The 18,285-nt window shown below is 40.2% G+C and overlaps 1 protein-coding gene across 1 annotated transcript in view; it reads right to left on the bottom strand.

Moving 5' to 3' along the window:
- ABLIM1 (actin binding LIM protein 1) overlaps positions 1 to 15,976 on the bottom strand; it is a 307,615-nt gene extending 291,639 nt beyond the window's left edge. Inside the window, exon 1 of the transcript XR_013763491.1 lies at positions 15,685 to 15,976. The gene's annotated coding sequence lies outside the window, so the exon portion shown is untranslated. The remainder of the gene's footprint in view (positions 1 to 15,684) is intronic.
- Positions 15,977 to 18,285: the final 2,309 nt, after the last annotated feature.

Below are 18,285 nucleotides of genomic sequence, written 5' to 3'. Positions count from 1 at the left end.
TATGTAACTACTGCTCCCAAGGGAAGAGGTGCTTCCTAAGTGCCTATGGAATCAATGTACTAGGTGCCAGGCAGACAGAGGTGACTGAGACACAGTTCCTACGATTGAGATGGTAACAGTATCCATGGGCATTGCTCCCCAAAATAAAGTCAAACCTGTCAACTTATCTCCACGAGGATCTTCATCAGTCTGGTGATGTGCTGAATCACTACAAGCCTTTTTTAGAGAAATACTCCCCATAATAAATGCATGCATATGAATAAGCCTGTTTAGCCAGGGCACAAAACCCAAAGAAAGACTGGGAAATGGATTTGAAAAAGGTTGCTAGGAAAGCCAGAATTTTTTGTTAATATTCTCAACAAACCTAAAGTGACTGGTTACATCCCTTCTGCACAGCTGTATTTGTCAGTGTCCCTGACCTGCAAAAGCATTCTTCTGAATGCTGAAAGTATATTACATTTGACAATTTCCTATAAAACATCTTTTCCCCAGTATTCTACAAAGGAAATATATTTCTGCTGTGCCATCCCTTTTTTATGACCAAGTCAAACAATGAGATAGTAAAAATAATTTTTTTGAAAAAATATCCTTGCAGGCATTAGAGTCATAGTTTGATAGATTTCATTTAATATCTCAATATCAATTTCATAAAATATTTTCTCCTACAATGAATAATACAAAAGTAGAGATCATTGTGTTTATTTTAAAGACAGCCAATACGGGCACAAGAAAGAGACTTTTCTCCTGACTTCCCTATTAGTAATTCCTGTCCTGAAATGAGTATGATGTGCTATAATCTGACTAACATAACACTAAAGACAGAAGTGCCTGGTAGAGAATCTGCCTTACTATCACTTGTATCAAAAGAAGAGAAAGGAAAACATTGTTATTGATGCTTTCCTGCAAAATCAAAGAACTGTAAGGCAAACTGCTGAGTGAACCCAGGTAGGTATCCTCATTCCCCAGATCTGCATTTCCTCTTTGACAAATAAATACTTGTTTCTGTTTGTTTTCAAACCAGAAATAGCAGCAAGAGAAAAAGGGATAAAACAAAGAAGATCTTGACATTTTCCTAGTCCTTTTACTCCATATTTTTTTCAAAATGGCATTTAAGAATCCTTTTATGAGTTTCATGCTAGTCTTATATTAAGCCTTATATAAGTCAATGCTTCTAAATAAATCCATCCAATTAACTTAATGAACATCATGACATTTTCCAAGAGCAAATCAGCTCTCTGTTAGTTCTATGTTTGGGCTCCTTGATGGGAATGTTATAAGCATCATTAACAATGGTAGACAACAAACAAGTCAAGTGCGGGGGAAGAGTTGAAGGACACTAATTACAAGTGCTCTCTTTCACAAACAGATTTTCATTTTTCGTTGGCTTGAGAATACCAAACCATCTCAGGCTGCAAGGAAATGTCATCAGCTCTCCGAGGAAGCCAGACATGTATTTAATCACATTGTGCAAAGACAAAAGTGATAAATGACCCAAAATGTTAGTGCCATGGCTTGGACCACCAGTTAACACCTTCCCCAACCCTTTGACCCCATGACATTCCACAAGATGCTGCCAGTCTCTGCTCCCGCCTGTGGAAATTCCAGCCAAGACGAAGTATTACGGGAATTTACTCAAACTGAAATTGAGTCATCTGATCTGGAAACTCATTTTCAGTTTCAGGACTTGGTAACACAAGAGCCTTCCAAGATTATCTAGGGAATAGATGAAAATAAGGACGAGGTAATGGGGTCCAAAAGGGGATCTTCTGTAGGGTGTGCACATGATCCCACAGCTAGAGGAGAAGCACTCGGGCTAAAGCTCAGGTCTCCTAACTTCTTGTCCAGCTTTTCCAGAATGCCCTGCTTCCTGCGGAGCAGCTGCCATTTGCATTATGGTTAAATAGGGACTCTTAAATTCAACCTCTAAACAAATTAATTTTCAAGTTTCATTTTTTAACTGAGGATAACATATAAGTCCTTAGAAAATATATCAGAATCAGCAGCTTCTGTGATTGTCTTGACCTAAAAGCAATGAATTTTCTGCTGTCAGTCATTCAGGAAAAATTATTACTCTATCAAGTAATAAGGCTGATTTTAGATGAAGTGAAGGGGAAATAAATACTCTTTATTCCCTGGGGTAGAAGTGGTCTGTCCCTTGGTATAAATGAAAGGAACACCTATAACATTTTACAGTAAGGAAGAAATAAGCTGCTCCCAGCAAGGCAGAAACTATATGTGTGGTCAAAGCAGGAAGCAGAAGCGCAGGAAGCAAACCCAGGGCAAGTTGATCACGGAGGGTGTTTAAGGAAAGGTCTGGACTCTGCTGTCTTTCCATTATCTCTGAGGCATCAGGTGAAAGTTATGGAATGATATGTATGGCTATGCTTTAAAAATTCCAAGGTATATGCACAAAGATATACTATATAGCACTGTTTGTAAAAACAATAAGAAAAGTATCCATTAATAAGAGACTATTAAATCAGTTATGGTGCAATCCTATGATTGACCACTACACAGTCTTTTTAAATGAACTATACTGGCATGAACTATTGTAGAAAGATCTCAAGATATATATTTAAAAGGCAAAATAGTGTTTTTTTTCATACCACGTTTTTTAATTGGTGTGTTACACACACACACACAGTTGTACATAATGATGGGATTTGTTGTTACATACTCATGCATGCACAAATTATAACAATATAATTTGACCAGTGTTACTCCCCAGTACTTCCCCCCACCTCTTCCTACCCTGTCCCCTTTCCTATACTGATCTCTCTTTGATTTTTATGGGATCCCAGTATACCCCCACTTTTCTTTTCCTTTTCCCTTTCGAGCTTCCACATATGAGAAAAATAATATAAAAACCCTTGGCCTTCTGAGTTTGGCTCATTTCACTTAACATAATGTTCTCAAGTTCCATCCATTTATCTGCAAATGATATAATTTTATTCTTCTTTATGGCTGAATAAAGTTCCATTGTGTATATAAGCCACATTTTCTTTATGCATTCAATCCATATAGAGTTGGACACCCGGGTTGGTTCCAGAGTTTGGCTGTAGAGAATTGTGCTGCTATAAACATGGGAATGCATGAATCAAAAATAGTGGGGCTTTTTTAAGTACACAGCTAGTTCCATAGGCAGATAAATGAATCTATTTTAGTGTCCTTGTATATACATAACATTTCTCTAGAAGGGACCCTGGCTTCACAGAATTAGCCTATACAAAGACAGAGCCACCTAAACATCTCTCTGCAGTTCAGTGTGCTAATTGCTAAGATGAAAAGTCTTGGGGGTGGAGGGGTGAGGGAAGAAGTATAGCTCTCAGAGGAAGAACAGAGTTATAGGCCAAGTTCAAAGCTAGCAGAGAAATCAGGCAGAAAGAGTACCTCCAGTACAAGGGCCTGATTTATTCAAAGGGATTCAGAGAACAGGGCAGGCTAATCTCCAAGAATGTTAATAGAATGCTCACTTAAATCAAATGTTCTGAACACCAGCACATAAATATCCTTATTTTAGTGTTTATCACTGTAGACAGCTTTGCAATGAAAGGAGAAAATGTTGAGATAAATGAGTTAATTAAACCCGCCAGGTCCAGCCCAGTCCCAAGTGCTTCTTTGTCCTTCTTTCCAAAAGTCCTTCCCAGGAGAAATGCACTCACTGCCTCTGCTTTTTCCTCTGGTAAAGCTGTGGCCGTGTCACAGGGACAGCCCATGTTAACGGAAAGGAAATGACTGGTCACCCAGAACTAGGTGGCATTTCTACAATTGTCCAGAGAAGTGATGATACAGTCTCCAGCCAGCCCTTCTGAAGGGGTGTAAGTGTTCTGGAAGGTAGGAAAGGGTAGGAATGACCAAGGCCCTCCCATTCCAGATATCCATCTTGAGTCTGCTATAAACACTTTGAGGCAAACACTAACTCTCGGTCATTCCTGTACCCATTTGGTATTAAAATCTCTCCGTACATTCTTGCAGAAAGGGTGAGCAGACAGCGTCCTCGGTACTTGTCTGCTCTGTGCAGAGAGGAAAACTTCAATGAGGTCTTCAGGTGGGCCACGACACTCTAAAACTGTTCAAGCAATCCCACAGCTTTCAAAAGACCCTTAGTAGGATCCCAACCTGTCTCATCTCTGCCCTGTTGTGTGCTGCCTGAACTTTTCTGATGGAGGTGACCCCCCTCAAGCCAGCCATGCTGGGGCCTGAGAATTACAAGCCAGAATGCAAGGTGTGGCATTTTAACCACAGAGAAGTCTTTTATTTGCATGTAGATAAATGTGTCTATCTTTTCTTTTGTGACTTTTGGGCTTTGTGTCCTATTTAGCACATCAGAAGGCTGCTGGGTTATAAATTCACCCATATTTTCTTCTAGCACTTCGTGTGTGTGTGTGTGTGTGTGTGTGTGTGTGTGTGTGTGGCTAGAGATCAAACCCAGGGCCTCACACATGCTAAGCACACATTCTATCACTGAGATACTCTTCCAAACCATTAGGACTTCTATTGTTTCATTTATTTGATACTTATGGATAAGAATAAGAGTCAAATATAGTTTTTCAAACTAGCCATTTGTCCCAACATCATTTACTGGATAATCTCTCTTCACACTGATTTTGAAATGCCACCTTTATATTAAAAAAAGACACATAAATTCGCTCACTATGATTTCATTCTTTCTACTACTCTAATTTTTCTCCAACACTGAACTATTTATTGTGCTGTCATAGATGTTTTACTCTCTGGTAAGACTTAATCTCCCATAATTACACTTTATTTTTTTAGAATTTTAAACATTTTATTTTGCAAAAGGAGTAACAGTATCATTTTGCCATGTCCCTAAAAAAAGATCTTGGCATTTTAACCAGAATTTCATTTCTTTTATGGAACGATTTAGGGAAAAAGAACATTTTTACAATATTGTGTCTTGCTATCCAACAGCACACTTTTTCTCTCCAATAACTTAAATCTTCCTCATATTGTTCCTATATGTTACATTTAACTTCAAATGTTTTATTCTTTATATTCAATATGTTTAGTTACCATTTTAAAAGTCCTAAAAACATACTGTTTCCTGTGCCTGGAATACTTTTCTGACACTTTTCTATTTGGCACATTTCTCTCATTCTTCAAGGTTCCATTCAAATATCACTGGTTCTATCCAGTGTTCCTTTGCCCCATATTCAATCTGGATGGACATGTGTCCTTCCTCTGTCTTCTTACAACATGTGACATGCAACACCCTCATGCTGCTGGCCACACGGTACTGCAGCTTGGGTTTGTTCCCCCACACCTGGTTCCCAACAAGCACCCAGTGATTACAATGAAGAACTGAACCCCAAAGTTGTAGAACACACTTCTTCATGTTTTAGCAGTGTTTTTACAGAGCTGATAATAATAATGTCAATAAATGGTAGAATTTGGAATGATGTGATAATGACTTTTTTTAAACCCAAAATATATTTTAAAAATGCAGAAAAGTATCCCATAATGAGAAATCATAAATAATTAAGAAAAGAAAACCAGATGTACCCTTTTCCTGGCCTGAATTTCAGTTTGGCGTAGAGGCAGCATTGTGGTAGAGAACATGTTCTGGTATCAACAAGACCTGAAAGGAAATTTCAGATCCAACAATGTATCAGCTATTGATGACCTCCGGCAGGCTCTTCACTTCTCTATGCTTTGTTTTATATATCTATAAAATAGGCTATTAATAAATAGCCTCATAATAGGCTACAAGATACATCAAACTTATATGTCCAAAATGCTTGCTTCCTCCCCACCAAACCCTCTTCTACACTCTTCCCCATCCCAGGAAATGACATGCTATCTTCCCAGTTGCTGGAAAAATAGGAGGTGTCCAAGATTCCCCTCTTCCTTTTACTCCATGCTTCCAAGGCCTATGAGCAATTTCTTAACATATTTCCAGAGTCCAGTGTCTTCTCCCCAGATGGCTCTCCTACCATCTGGTCCAAACCACAGATTCCCTTCTCGCCATCTCCACGATGGCTTCCTAACTGATCTTCTTACTGCCACTCTTGCCCCTGATGGCTACCCTCCAAGTTGCTGACTGAGCAGTAGTTTAAAACTTCATCAAATCATGTCCCAACTCTGCTCAGAACTTTCCAAGGGTTTCCTATTGCAGGAGAGACCACCCTGACACCCTCTGTTACCCCAAATCTCTCTGACCTCTCCATGCCTCTCCACCTGACTTCTCCCATCCAGCCACACTGGGCCTGGATCAAGCAAGCAGGACAGACTCCAGGCCTTGGCGTTGTTTGTCTTGCTTTCCTGGATCTCTGCAGGACTCCTTCACACCTTCAGGTGTCTGCCCAAATGTCACTGCAAGCCCTCCATCATCAGCCACCTTCCGCCCTCTCATCTCTCCAACGCTCTCCTCTCCATTCTGCTCCTCTTCTTTATTTTCTTCATAGTACTGTCTTCTTCACACTGCCCATCATATGCTTATTTGGCAAGTGGTTGTCTCCCCTCAACACTTAAGAGCACTTAGTAGGTGTTCAGCAAACACATAGTGAATTACTAGACAAATGAATACATTCTTTCTAACTACAATTCTACAATTTATATAAAGCACCTAACCATAGAATAAATTCTCCTAAAATAAACCAGCTAAAGAACCAGTAAGAAAACTAACCCTTCACTATGCCCATGCACGTTACCCAAATGCTTCAATGATTCAAAATAAAGATTCCCTTGTCTTACACACAACAATAAGAACAAAAACATCCCCCTGGAATCCATTAGAGATTGCCAACCTGAATCTCTTTTCCACATTTGTATGTGTGTGTTGTTTGGTTGTTGCTGGGTTTGTTTGTTTGTTTGTTTGTTTTTAACTTTAAAAAAAAATTATGGCTTCCCCTCCTTTCCCTAGACTCTGGGACTCCTCTCCTTCTGTTCATTCCTATTTGGAGCTGAAAGCCAGAAATAGCTGTTTACCTCATTGTCCTCATTTCCCTTCATTGTTGCCATCCAGTTCTCTGGTGGCTTCCCTGTTGTGGATGTTTTTAAATGAATTCCCAATAAGTTGAGAAAGAAAAGCACCCATTGAGACCTTGGACACAGCCTAAAGTAAAAAAAGTAATAATATACTGTAGGGCAATTTCTTTAGGAAAAACTTTCTAAAAATTGACCCTAATGCAGTTATATGCCTACCATCAAATATTACTCTAATAAATAATAATGCTGAAGATCTAGAGAAAGAACATGCTGTACAGAATAAAGGACTGATTTCTTTTAATTTATTGAACATGTGAATAACAATAATTATGCATGCAGAGTTCTTCCTTCTGCAAATCTAAAAAATTACCTAACAAAAGACTAAAATCATATGATCTCCAATCAGCAAATAATTTTTGAGTGCTTGACCCACAATTTCTGGTTTCATTTTTATTTTACTGTCAGGGCTCAAAAATACAAAGAATTTTATAGATTCATCGACTAAATAAGGACTTTTCTACTTAGTAATTATTTTTTAATAGACAATTCCCTAATGGTGGTAAATGCATGTTAGATGATTTTCCCAATAAAATAATACAATAAATCTCTACCATATTGGCAGAAAATCAGGTTGTAAGTCTATAGGTAAATTAAACTAACATTTTAAAACTGCTTTGAAACAATTAACTAGAAGAAATAAAACCACTCACCTACAATGACTATGAAGGACGAAAGGCACCAACCATTTCCTTCCCAGAATAGTTTTTCTCTAGATAACTTACTCCAACTTATAAGGAAACCGGCATGTGAATTTCCCAAAAAATAAACAAATATTTAAGATATTTATTTGGGTTTGTTTTCACACTACATGTTTTTAGTCTATAATAATAATTATACTTGAGCATACCAATTTACCATTCCAGAAAATGGCCCAGAAGTGTGCTAGATTGAAAGGGAGGAAATAGCCTAATTTGAATACAGCTGAAGTATTTGCTAGCATAAGTTCAAATTTAAGCTTGAATTTTGATGTAGATAAGCCACAATGTGGAAAATACTATAGGCAGATATTCAGCTTTTGACCAGAATTCTTTCTTTTGAGTCAAAGAATACACTAACACCAAAATGTATGCTGACTAGAAACATTATGCATTAGAAAGACCACAGTCTCGATTTATCTAGAATTGCTCTGGCTTATACTTGTTGTCTCAGCATCCCATCAGTTTTAGCAATTGTCCTAGACAGAAGTGGCTGGGGCCTGTTTGAATGATAACTTACATAGTATGTTTATATATATATATATATATATATATATATATATATATATATTTTTTTTTTTTTTTTTTTTTTTTTTTTGTCCTTGTGATACTGGGGCTTGGACCCAGGGCCTCAAACAGGCTAGTCAAGCACTCTACCCCTGAGCTACATCAGAGTCCTTGAAATTTCTGATTTTTGAGACAGGATCTCACTTAGTCACCTGGGCTGTCCTAGAACTTGATGATTTTCCTGCATTAACCTCCCACATAGTAAAACTTATATTTAAATGTGAGTAATAGATATTGATTGTTTAACTGGTCACAGCCTCAATCATCCACCTATTCTAATGTCCTTTCATATTGTTGTGCCCCCAAACCAAGACAGCCCTCACTCCAGAGAACTCAATTAATACTTATTAAATGACTTCACTAATGAGCATATTAGCATCCTTAGACCAGGAATGGATGGGATTGGATTTAATCTGGATACTCTGGAAGAGAGGTTCAAAAAACACTAGCTTATTGATTGTCAAAGAGAAAGGTTGACAGATTAAAGAGTTCAACACTGTCCATTATATTGTCATCTTCCTTACTGTTAAGAATTTTTCAGATAAATGTTTGTCAGTTCTCTTCTTGAGGGCAGGGGAGAGAATAAAGCATATAGTTTCTTAATTGTGGTGTCTATTTTATATCTGACATGAATTGCAATCATACTGACTTCTATCTCAATAAGGAGAAAATGCACTAATTCAACTTATACTAGCAAATATTTCAGTTATAGTCAAATCTAAGATCTCTATTTTCAATTTTTAGGGGCAAAAGTAATATTCTTGTTTAATGCACATCAATTCCTCAATTGCTTTCATGCCCTCTCTCTCTCCCCACCTTCCTCTCACCCACCCTGCCTTTGCTCTCTGTCACTCTCCCTCTCCCTCCTCCTTTCTCTCTCTACCTTTAAAACACTGTCCTTTTCAGTTAGGACATGAGCTGGTTTGGGCCCTGAGTTTGTTTTGGCCCCAGGCTGCTGTCTGTGACAGAATGATGACATCTGTGCTCTAGAGGAGGCGGCGCTCACAAACGCAGAAGCAGACCTTATCTAGTCAGGGAGAAAACAAGCTAAAAGGGGGAGTTTGCAGGAAACATAAGCCTTGCTCTACCCATGGGGTGAGGCATAGGTATCCTTTTTAGCATTGCCACAGGTCACCAAGATGGGTGGACCCCATGGCAGAAGGGGCTACAGGAGAAGACCAGGGAGCTTCCAAATGTCTCCCAAGAGGTTTTTAAGGAACAGGGTAAAAGAAGCAGGTTCTTCTGGGCCCAAGCTGCTATGTATGGTTAGCTATGAGTTTTAGGGGCTAAGGAGACACTGCTGGTACAGAGATGGCAACCTGCGTCTGTCAATTCCTTGTGACATTATGAAACTTAACAAGTGCTGACAGCTGGATTTTAGATGACTATATCTGATGATGAAGTCCAGGAAAGCTCAATGGATGTCTATGGGATGAATGGAGAGAGATTTCCAGATATTACTGCTTTAACCAGAAGGAAATGCTGACCACTCTCGTTCTTTTTCCTTTCTCTACTCAACCACGTTGGAAACCAGTGATTAACTAGATAATGGCAGCCACAAGCAAAGTATCATTCAAAATATTTTTTTTTACATTTTAGTGCTGTGCACAGACACAATGTGAGGACAATTCAACCTTCTGCAAACCTTTGCTGAGACATATGATAATAGTCCCACAAGTGAGATATTGATGTTCAAAACTCATGTAAAAAAAAAAATCTACATAAGGAATCGGAAGACATTTATTTTGAATGAAAAAAAGGATTTCCAGGAAATGTAGTGTATTGCTAATTTAATATTTCTTTTAAAAATAAACTTTTTTCTTTTTAAAATTAACAATGGCTATGCTTGGCTTTCAAAGACGTCTTCTCCTTTCTTCAGGTTGATGAACTGCTTGAGAGTTCTATAACTCAAGTAGAAAAAAAAAAATGATTGCTGACACAGGACAGAAAAAAATGGCCCTCACTTCACACCAAATCATAACTCTTAGTGCACTAAGCTTTACCACATCACCACAAAAGAAACATAAAGCTACAATGATATGTCCAAGAGGCATAGGTTTACAGGCAGAGCAAGAGAGAGAAGAAAGATGAGGCAGAGCAAGAGTCTACCCTTTAGCAACCAGAAAGCACAGGTTTGTGGAGCCAGCTCTAACTCTGAAACTAGGAAATCAGCAAAAAGTGGGTGTGGCTCGGATTCCCATAATCCCTCTGCCTGGCATCCTAATCTGGGCCTCTGACACTCTAAATGAACCAGTGTCCAGCAGAGGGCTTCCGCCTCCAGCCCACCACTGCCCTGTCCTCTCAGCTTGGTCAGCAACCCAAATTCCTCATGCCAAAGTTAGGACGTTTGGGGCCAGCAGCCAGCACCTCTTACACCCCTGCATTCTTCAAGGCTGAACGATCCAAGCCCCATCCCTCTACCCTCTCATCCGTTGCTTCCCTCCTGCAGCACATCTCTTACCACTGGCGTAATTCCTCCGTGCTCTGGAACCCCTCTCTTGTCCCTGTGCCCACAGAGCACACTCCACCTCCTGAGTCCACAGAGGTCTGGGTCTCCCCGACACACTCCACACAAGCTTCCTGGGCTCATCACGGTCTTGTTTCTTTTTCATGCCACCTTCCTGGAAAGCCCTTCCCTCCATTCCATCCTCTTTCATCTGCCTAAGTTCAACTCAGTGTCCAAGAACAAATTCAGTTTTCTTTAAGAAGCTTCACTTGATCTTGTGGTCCTCACCCATGAATGTGTTAGGTGTCACTCTATGTTCTGACCAATCCTAACATCTTCCCTGTCCTCTTATGCCTCTCTCTGAACTCAGCAAATCCTTTAATAAATATTTGTTTGTCACTCCCTAACACTGAGAGCTCCTTGAAGGTTTGTACTGGGTTCTTTTAACCAATTGCTAGCACTTTACAGGTGTTCAATAAATATCCATTGAATAAATGAAAGCAGGTCTATGTCCCTGAGTCTAACAAATGAAGTGAATAAGTCAGGATAAAGTGGACATTTTTTCCTATATTGGATTTTTTCTCTCAATCATTAAACCTATACCTACTTGCTACCAAAAACCAAAAAGATATACTCAAAAGAAAAGCCAGCTATCTTTCCTCCCTTCCCCCTTGTCTTAGAGTCACCACTTTTAAATGCCTGGTATATACTGTCCTCCAACTGTGATCTGTGCTCATGGCATACACATATGCACACATAGGGATTTTTCTCAATTTACAAAACTGGGATCACATATCACATACACTCTATTCTAGAACTCACTCTTTTCACTTTATGAGTCATGGTTGTGTCTCCAGTCTAACACATGGATGGAACTCATTCTTTCTAATAATTGCATATATCATCCATAATATGTAAATATACATGCACCATAATTTAGTCACTTGTTCCCCTAAGGATTAACATTCAGTTTGCTTCCAGTTTTATGAAAGTTATGAAAAAAAATAGCAAAGCCTATGTTTCCCAAGCATATATGCTTTGAGTTACCTCCCTGCCAGGGCAATGGAACACTCTGCCCATTCCTGGACCTTTTCTTCCAAGATTCAAGCTTCTGAAAAGCTAATGCACACCCTTTCTACGTATAGTGCTTGTTAACTGCCATATATCTTGCATTGAATAGGTTTTTTAACATATATTGAATTGAACCAAAAGTTAACAAACAGACTGTCTGGAAAGATGTACAGGACATACTATTGGCCATTATTTACTCTGATAAATTGATAGGGCATAAAAATAGGAAACTTTCTTTTTTATATTTGTTGTTTTTAGATACCCATGACAGTAGGGTGTATTTTGATATGTTATACATACATGTCATTCATTTTTAACTTTATATACTTCTATTATGTTTAAATTTTAAGTACACTACAATTTAAAAACCTTAATATATGCAAATTGATGTGCTAATATAGTTTCAATATATTAATATATTGATAATAGATTTTAATGTATTACTTTTATAACTTAAAAAGTAGCTTTTTTTTCAAAACTTGCCAGATGATCAGCTTTGGAAGAAATAACGTCTAATTAAATGGTTCCCAGGTATGCCTACACATAGATTCCCAGGTCTACTCTCAATATTATGATTTGGTAGCTCTAAAGTACAGTCTTGTTATCAATATGCTTGATAAATTCTCCAGATGATTCTTACGATCCTGAAATTTTGGGATACCACTCTAGTCTATTAATCCTTAGAATCACCCTAGAAAGCTTTTCACACAAGGATTTGGGGGCCCTCCCCTTCAGACTTTATGATTCACTAGATCTGGAAGGAGGTCTGGGAATCTTCATTTTTAAAGGAATTCCTGGACAATTCTCCCCAAGTATGGGAACACTATTCTAAGTGTTATAATTTCCTCTAACAGGCAACTCAAAAATCAAGATATGAGGGATTCATTTTGGCCTCAGTGGTAGAAATTAGAAGCTAGAAGTATTTGATGAGAATATTTAACTAGAGCATAAATGGAATGTCATAGTTTCCCCCAACATGGAATTAAAAACTAAAAACTTTATATTGTTAGTTTGAATAGTGAACCAAATTTCAATACTCCATGTTTGTATCTAAAGAACAGATTAATAAAAGAATATTTTTCTTACAAACAAACAACATGTATCCCATTTGTTTACAATAAAAAAAGAATATTTTTCTAAAACGTTCTTAATAAAGTTGCTTTTCTTATGAGACCAAACTGGTTTCAATGTTTTCAGTTTTTTAAAACACTGTTTTGCTTTTACCATGAACTATAAGCCTAGATATTATAAATAAGAAGAGATTAATTTTTAAGTCTTTGGGATTTATCTTTCTAGGAGTCTAAAGATATTCCTATTTATAAGTGCCATATGTAAGTAGGCACATTAACTTTCTAATCCTAAAAGTTTATCTATGCTTTCAGGAGTACAAACACAGAGCATAGACACAATTGATAAACTAGTGAAGCTCAGTTGTGACATCTTATAAAAAATAAATGACAAAAGAGACATTACTCTAAGTAAACTCAATTTAGTAGCTACTCTACTCAATCTTCCATTAAACATTTAGAATTTTTTTCAAATTCACAAAATAAAGTGCTTTCTAAAAACACAAGAAAAGTCTTTGGTAATATCTAGGAATTTCTGGTCCTCAAAACTGAAACAGGTGGAATGAATGGGAATGTCAGAATAACAATATCAAGCATCAGCAGCCTCTTTCCTTTACTTTGTCACCCCCAAAAGCCCATTAACGTGTTCCTAAATGTACTGGGCTTCCAAGTTACTTACCAAGGCTATTTCCTTTAAATTCCACAGAGGCCACTTTTTTTTTTTTTTTTTTTTTAGCAAATCAATGATTGTGGTGTCTAAGATAATATTCAAAGGGCTAAGAATAGAGGTAGCAAGACAGGATCTGTCAGAGTCTAACTGAACTGAGTAGAATCAGGATCTGCCACTTACCAGCTGTTTAAACTCAGGAAAGTTACATAATCTTTCAAAATCTCAATTCCTTCATCTGTAAAATGGGGAGATAAAGACCATATCGACTTGCTTGAGTTATTGTGAAGATTAAGCCACATAACACATAAAGTGTCCAACACATAATAAGCATTCAATAACTGATGTTTATTATTATTCTGCCCCCTGGCAGCCCCAAAGATGAGTCAGACCTGAAACTGCTAAATTCCAGGTTACTGACATGGGTTCAAAGGGGAAACAGGACAGCTGAGTGAAAAGTCTTTAACTCTAAATCATCGTGTTTGAAAGTAGGTTCAGGGAGAAATATTAAAGAAAACAGCCCCAATTCAGAGCTTATAGTCCTTCTGAATCTCTGGGTCAACTTCATTTAATATCCCCAGATACACCAAAGCCCCTATAAAAGGAAGGGCCAGAAACTAAGTGAAACTGATGGCATCACCTAACAGACCTGCTGCTTCCCAGGACACACCAAGGTTCCCACAGCCACTTGGCTCCTGAGGTGTGCAAGGTTCTGTACTGAGGGCTTTAGTGGCATACAACCGAATGGGAGGTGGACTCTGACCCCAGAGAGCTTTACAACTTATGACAGATATTCTCCACATGTTCTTTGTTGTACTTTGGACAATGGTCAGAACTGAAAGTCTGGATCTTCAAACACAGTTAAAGAGATTGTACAGCTGGAATCCCTTGGGCGCTCAGAAAATCCCGTTCAGACTCATTGAGTCCCCTGTAATCATATGCATCTCATCTTCTTTTTTTAATTTCTCTAATATGCCCAAATTATTGGGCATGATTAGGTAGTAGTATCTCTGGACCTCATGTCACCTTTGTAGCTCGATGTCTACAATGTGAATTCTTCATTTCACCCCGTCCTTACTTAGCATCCCATTTCCAGGTATGGAATCAACCAGAACAATCAACAAAGACCAGATTCCTTAACAAGGAATGAAACATTCTGGATAGAGGTTACAGTATTCCTTATAATCCTCTGAGAAGCAGCGCTTAATTAATTTAATTATTAAATTCCCAAACTCCCCCCTCCCTACCCCACCACCAAAGCAGGATTAAAGCTTCAGAGTTTAAAAAACAACTTTGTAACTCCTCTTACAAGTTGCTTTCAGGGTATCAAAAGGGATGGGACTTATTGCTTTGAAAGTACACTTTCTAAAAATAATCAATATTTTCCTTAAATGCTTATGACAAAGCAACCAAGGCACTTCATTTTAATTGCTCGCAAGCTGCACAATGACTTGATCTCTTTAATATTTCGCTCATAGTAGCAGTCACCGAGCTATGACTAACTCACTCTCCCAGCATCATCGCTTGCTCCAGATGGCAAGAAATACATTCCCTTCACTCTTGCCTGAAAAGCAATTCTGATTTATTTTTTTCCTTCGGCCCATTTCACCTGCTGTAAGCGTTTTACTCCAGAAAAAGACGTGTGGGGAGAGGAAGGGGAGATTAACTCAAGGGGGAGTCCAGGTAGAGAATTTACTTTTTTTTTTTTTTTTTTTTTTTCTGGAGTGTAAACACTGCGGCTTTAAATCTTGCTGCATCAAGCCCTGGATTCCTTCCATAAACGAGCTGCAAAATGGTAACAAGAAAGGAAGAAAAAAAAAAAAAAAAAATAGCTCCTCTTCCCTCCGCACCAGCCCCGCCAAGGCTCCCGAGGGCGGGCGGCGGCAGCCCATCCCCCACGCCCGCCCAGCCCGGACGTGCGGCCAGTACAGGTGGGCTGGGCACCGACCTCGGCCCGGGTTTCGCCCACATCCGGGGACCAAGGTCAAGGGCGAGTGCTTCCTTTGCTCGCAGCCGTCCAGAGCCCAGGGATCCGCTGCCAAAGTTTCAGGCCGGGCCGGGGCCGGCGCGGCTCCCGCAGCCCTCGCCCTCCCGCACCTGCGCGGCCCGCCCCGGCCGGCCGGGCGCCCGGGTCCGCAGCCGTGCCCACCTGGTCCCACTCACCTCTCGCGGACATGGTGCCGGCGGCCGGCGCCGAAGCAGGAAGGCAGGGGAGAAACGCGCAGGGCGTGGGGAGGAAAACCCCCGCGCCGCGCGCCCCGGCGCACACGCGCCCGCCGCCCCGGGCGCCTCCGCTGGCCGCGCAGGGACGCCTCCCGCAGGACACCTGCCCGCCGGCTCGGCGCGGCGCGACCAGCAGGCGGGGACGCAGCGGCCGCAGGGACCCGCCGGGCGCGGCGGCGTTGACAGCTCGCGGCCAGCTGGGCGGGGCCGCCGGCCGGGCCCACCCGGGTCCAGCCGCTGCTGGGGACGCGCCGCCCGCTCTGCTGCGGCGCCAGGCGGAGCTTTGTCCCTGAGCGAGGTGGGGCGTGCGATCCGGCTCTGCGTCCTACCCTCTCCCGACCTGGGTCTTCGATGATAATAATAATGGTACTGTTAGCAATGGCTTTCCAACTTCCTGCCTTGGCCCCAGGGAAGGAATGCAAGAAAGGACCGTTCGGTTCCTTCCCGCAGGCGGTGCCCTTGACAGGAGGGGTAGACCTCGGGCGCCTGATGGGGCTCGGCTCTCAGCGGAAAGGCGGCTTTGGCGGTCCCCACGGCGGGCGGGCGACCTATGACTCCCTGGAAGCCAGCTCAGCCCTAGGAGAGCTTCGATCCTTGAAGGAAGCCCTGTCGCGCAGGGACCTTCCACCTAGCGCCAGGTCTTGCTCTTGAATCAACGGACTCCGGATGTCGGGACTGCCCTGGTCTAAAGAGGGTGAACACTAACCAATCCACGCCTTCTAAATGTCAGGGTGCAAATGAGAAAATACAAGGAAAAATCCTATGCCCTGCAAGTTTATCAACTGGAGCTTGATGCTTGTAGGCAGCATAAGAAAATCCACCTAAGCCAGAGTTGTAAACTACAAAGGTGGCCTCCCACAACTCTCTTTTCTGTCCGCCGGTCCTCTGTAACTCTCACAGCAGGTGGTCTGGTTCGTTGCTATGTAGGTACCTCCCAAAGCTCTCCCGATGCGATGGGAGCTGCGTAATAGCTCTGGGAATTTAGAAAACACTCAACAGGTGAATATAATTCTCCTAAGAAAAATAATTGTTGGATAATTGGGCCCCACGGAAGAAAGTCCAACTAAATGATAATGTGTGGAAGGAAATGCTAGGGAGAAAAAAAAAAAAGAAAAACAGGTAAGTAATGAGAAAAGCAATTTTCAAATTCAAATACCAACCACTACAATCAGTTCATTGTTTATCCATCTTGACATTCCTTTCACTCTCTTTTAGACCTGAAATTCACCAATAAATTATAACTCAGATTCTTCAATCAAGCAACTTCTCTTTGCCACTACCCTGTTCACTATTAATTCTTCTCCCTCAAAGGATGATTACAGGGATAGGTTAGCTGCTCTACCAGCATCCATCCTTCACCCCTTTCTACCTCATTCTGCTTATTGCCTGGAGAAGAGTTTTCCTATTTATAACATGACATATTCCTGTTCCAAAACCTCCTGGGTTCCTACAGATCTCCAGAAAAGGTTTCAACATTTCAAAGTGTCTTCATTCTCAGACAATTAATTAATCCAGCAATATTTTATTTAATATATACTATGTACCAGTCTCTATGAAAGGTACAGTAGTGAACAAGACTGACATGACTCATGTCAGTGCAGAGCTTATATGTACTGAAATGTTAGGGTCCTCTAGAGTCTATGCACTCCTACCTTCCCAGTGTCAGCTCTGACTGCTCCCTAAGCAAACGCTAATGTATACGGACTATGTTTCTGTTTCTCAATAATGTCATGTGATTTTGCCTTCTGCCTTTGTTCATTCTCATGATTGCTTGCAAATGCCTCCTCCCCACCCAAATTAACTCATGTACCACCTCTTTATGAAATATTCTCCAGATACTTGAACTCATACCGATCTCGTTTTTCTCAATACCTTCTGTAGCAAGTATTTTCAGAACTTTTTTTTTATTTTTACTTAATACACAACTGCTTAAAGTACAACCATTTGTGTTGCTGCCTGATGATTTTGTTGTATGTTTTCTGTCCTCCCAAATTATCGCAAGCTCCTTAACACGTAGAACGTGGATAGTCTTGTTGAATGACTTTGTTCTAGAAGTACATTGCAGAGCATATATTATACTAGGCACCATGCTGGGACAGGGAGAGGTTCTAGAGCTGTGTACCTTGCTACCTTTATCCTTGTAATTAACATCCAGTCATTTTCTCCATCTGCCACAATAGTTCTGTCCTTAAACTCTCATACTGGAAGTTCAGATAAAGTACAGACAGCTCTGACTCTTGTCCTTAAGATTCCTATAATAGCACAGATGATTATAAAATATATTCCTACATATTAGTCTGAAGTAAAGCACCTTACAATATTTTAGGCACACAGCAAGTGTAGTCAGCCTTCCCTATATCTTCAGGTTCCAATCTGTGGATTCAACCAACTGTGGGTTGAAAATATTCAAATAAAATAATTGTGTCTGTACTAAACATGTACACTTTTTTCTTGCCATTATTCCCTACACAATCCAGTATAACAATTATTTCCATTGCATTGGGTATTATAAGTAATTTAGAGATGATTTAAAGTACACAG

The sequence above is a fragment of the Sciurus vulgaris genome (assembly GCF_902686455.1).
Source record: "Sciurus vulgaris genome assembly, chromosome: 4".
Classification (NCBI taxonomy): domain Eukaryota; kingdom Metazoa; phylum Chordata; class Mammalia; order Rodentia; family Sciuridae; genus Sciurus; species Sciurus vulgaris.
This window is presented reverse-complemented; position numbering and strand designations above follow the sequence as displayed.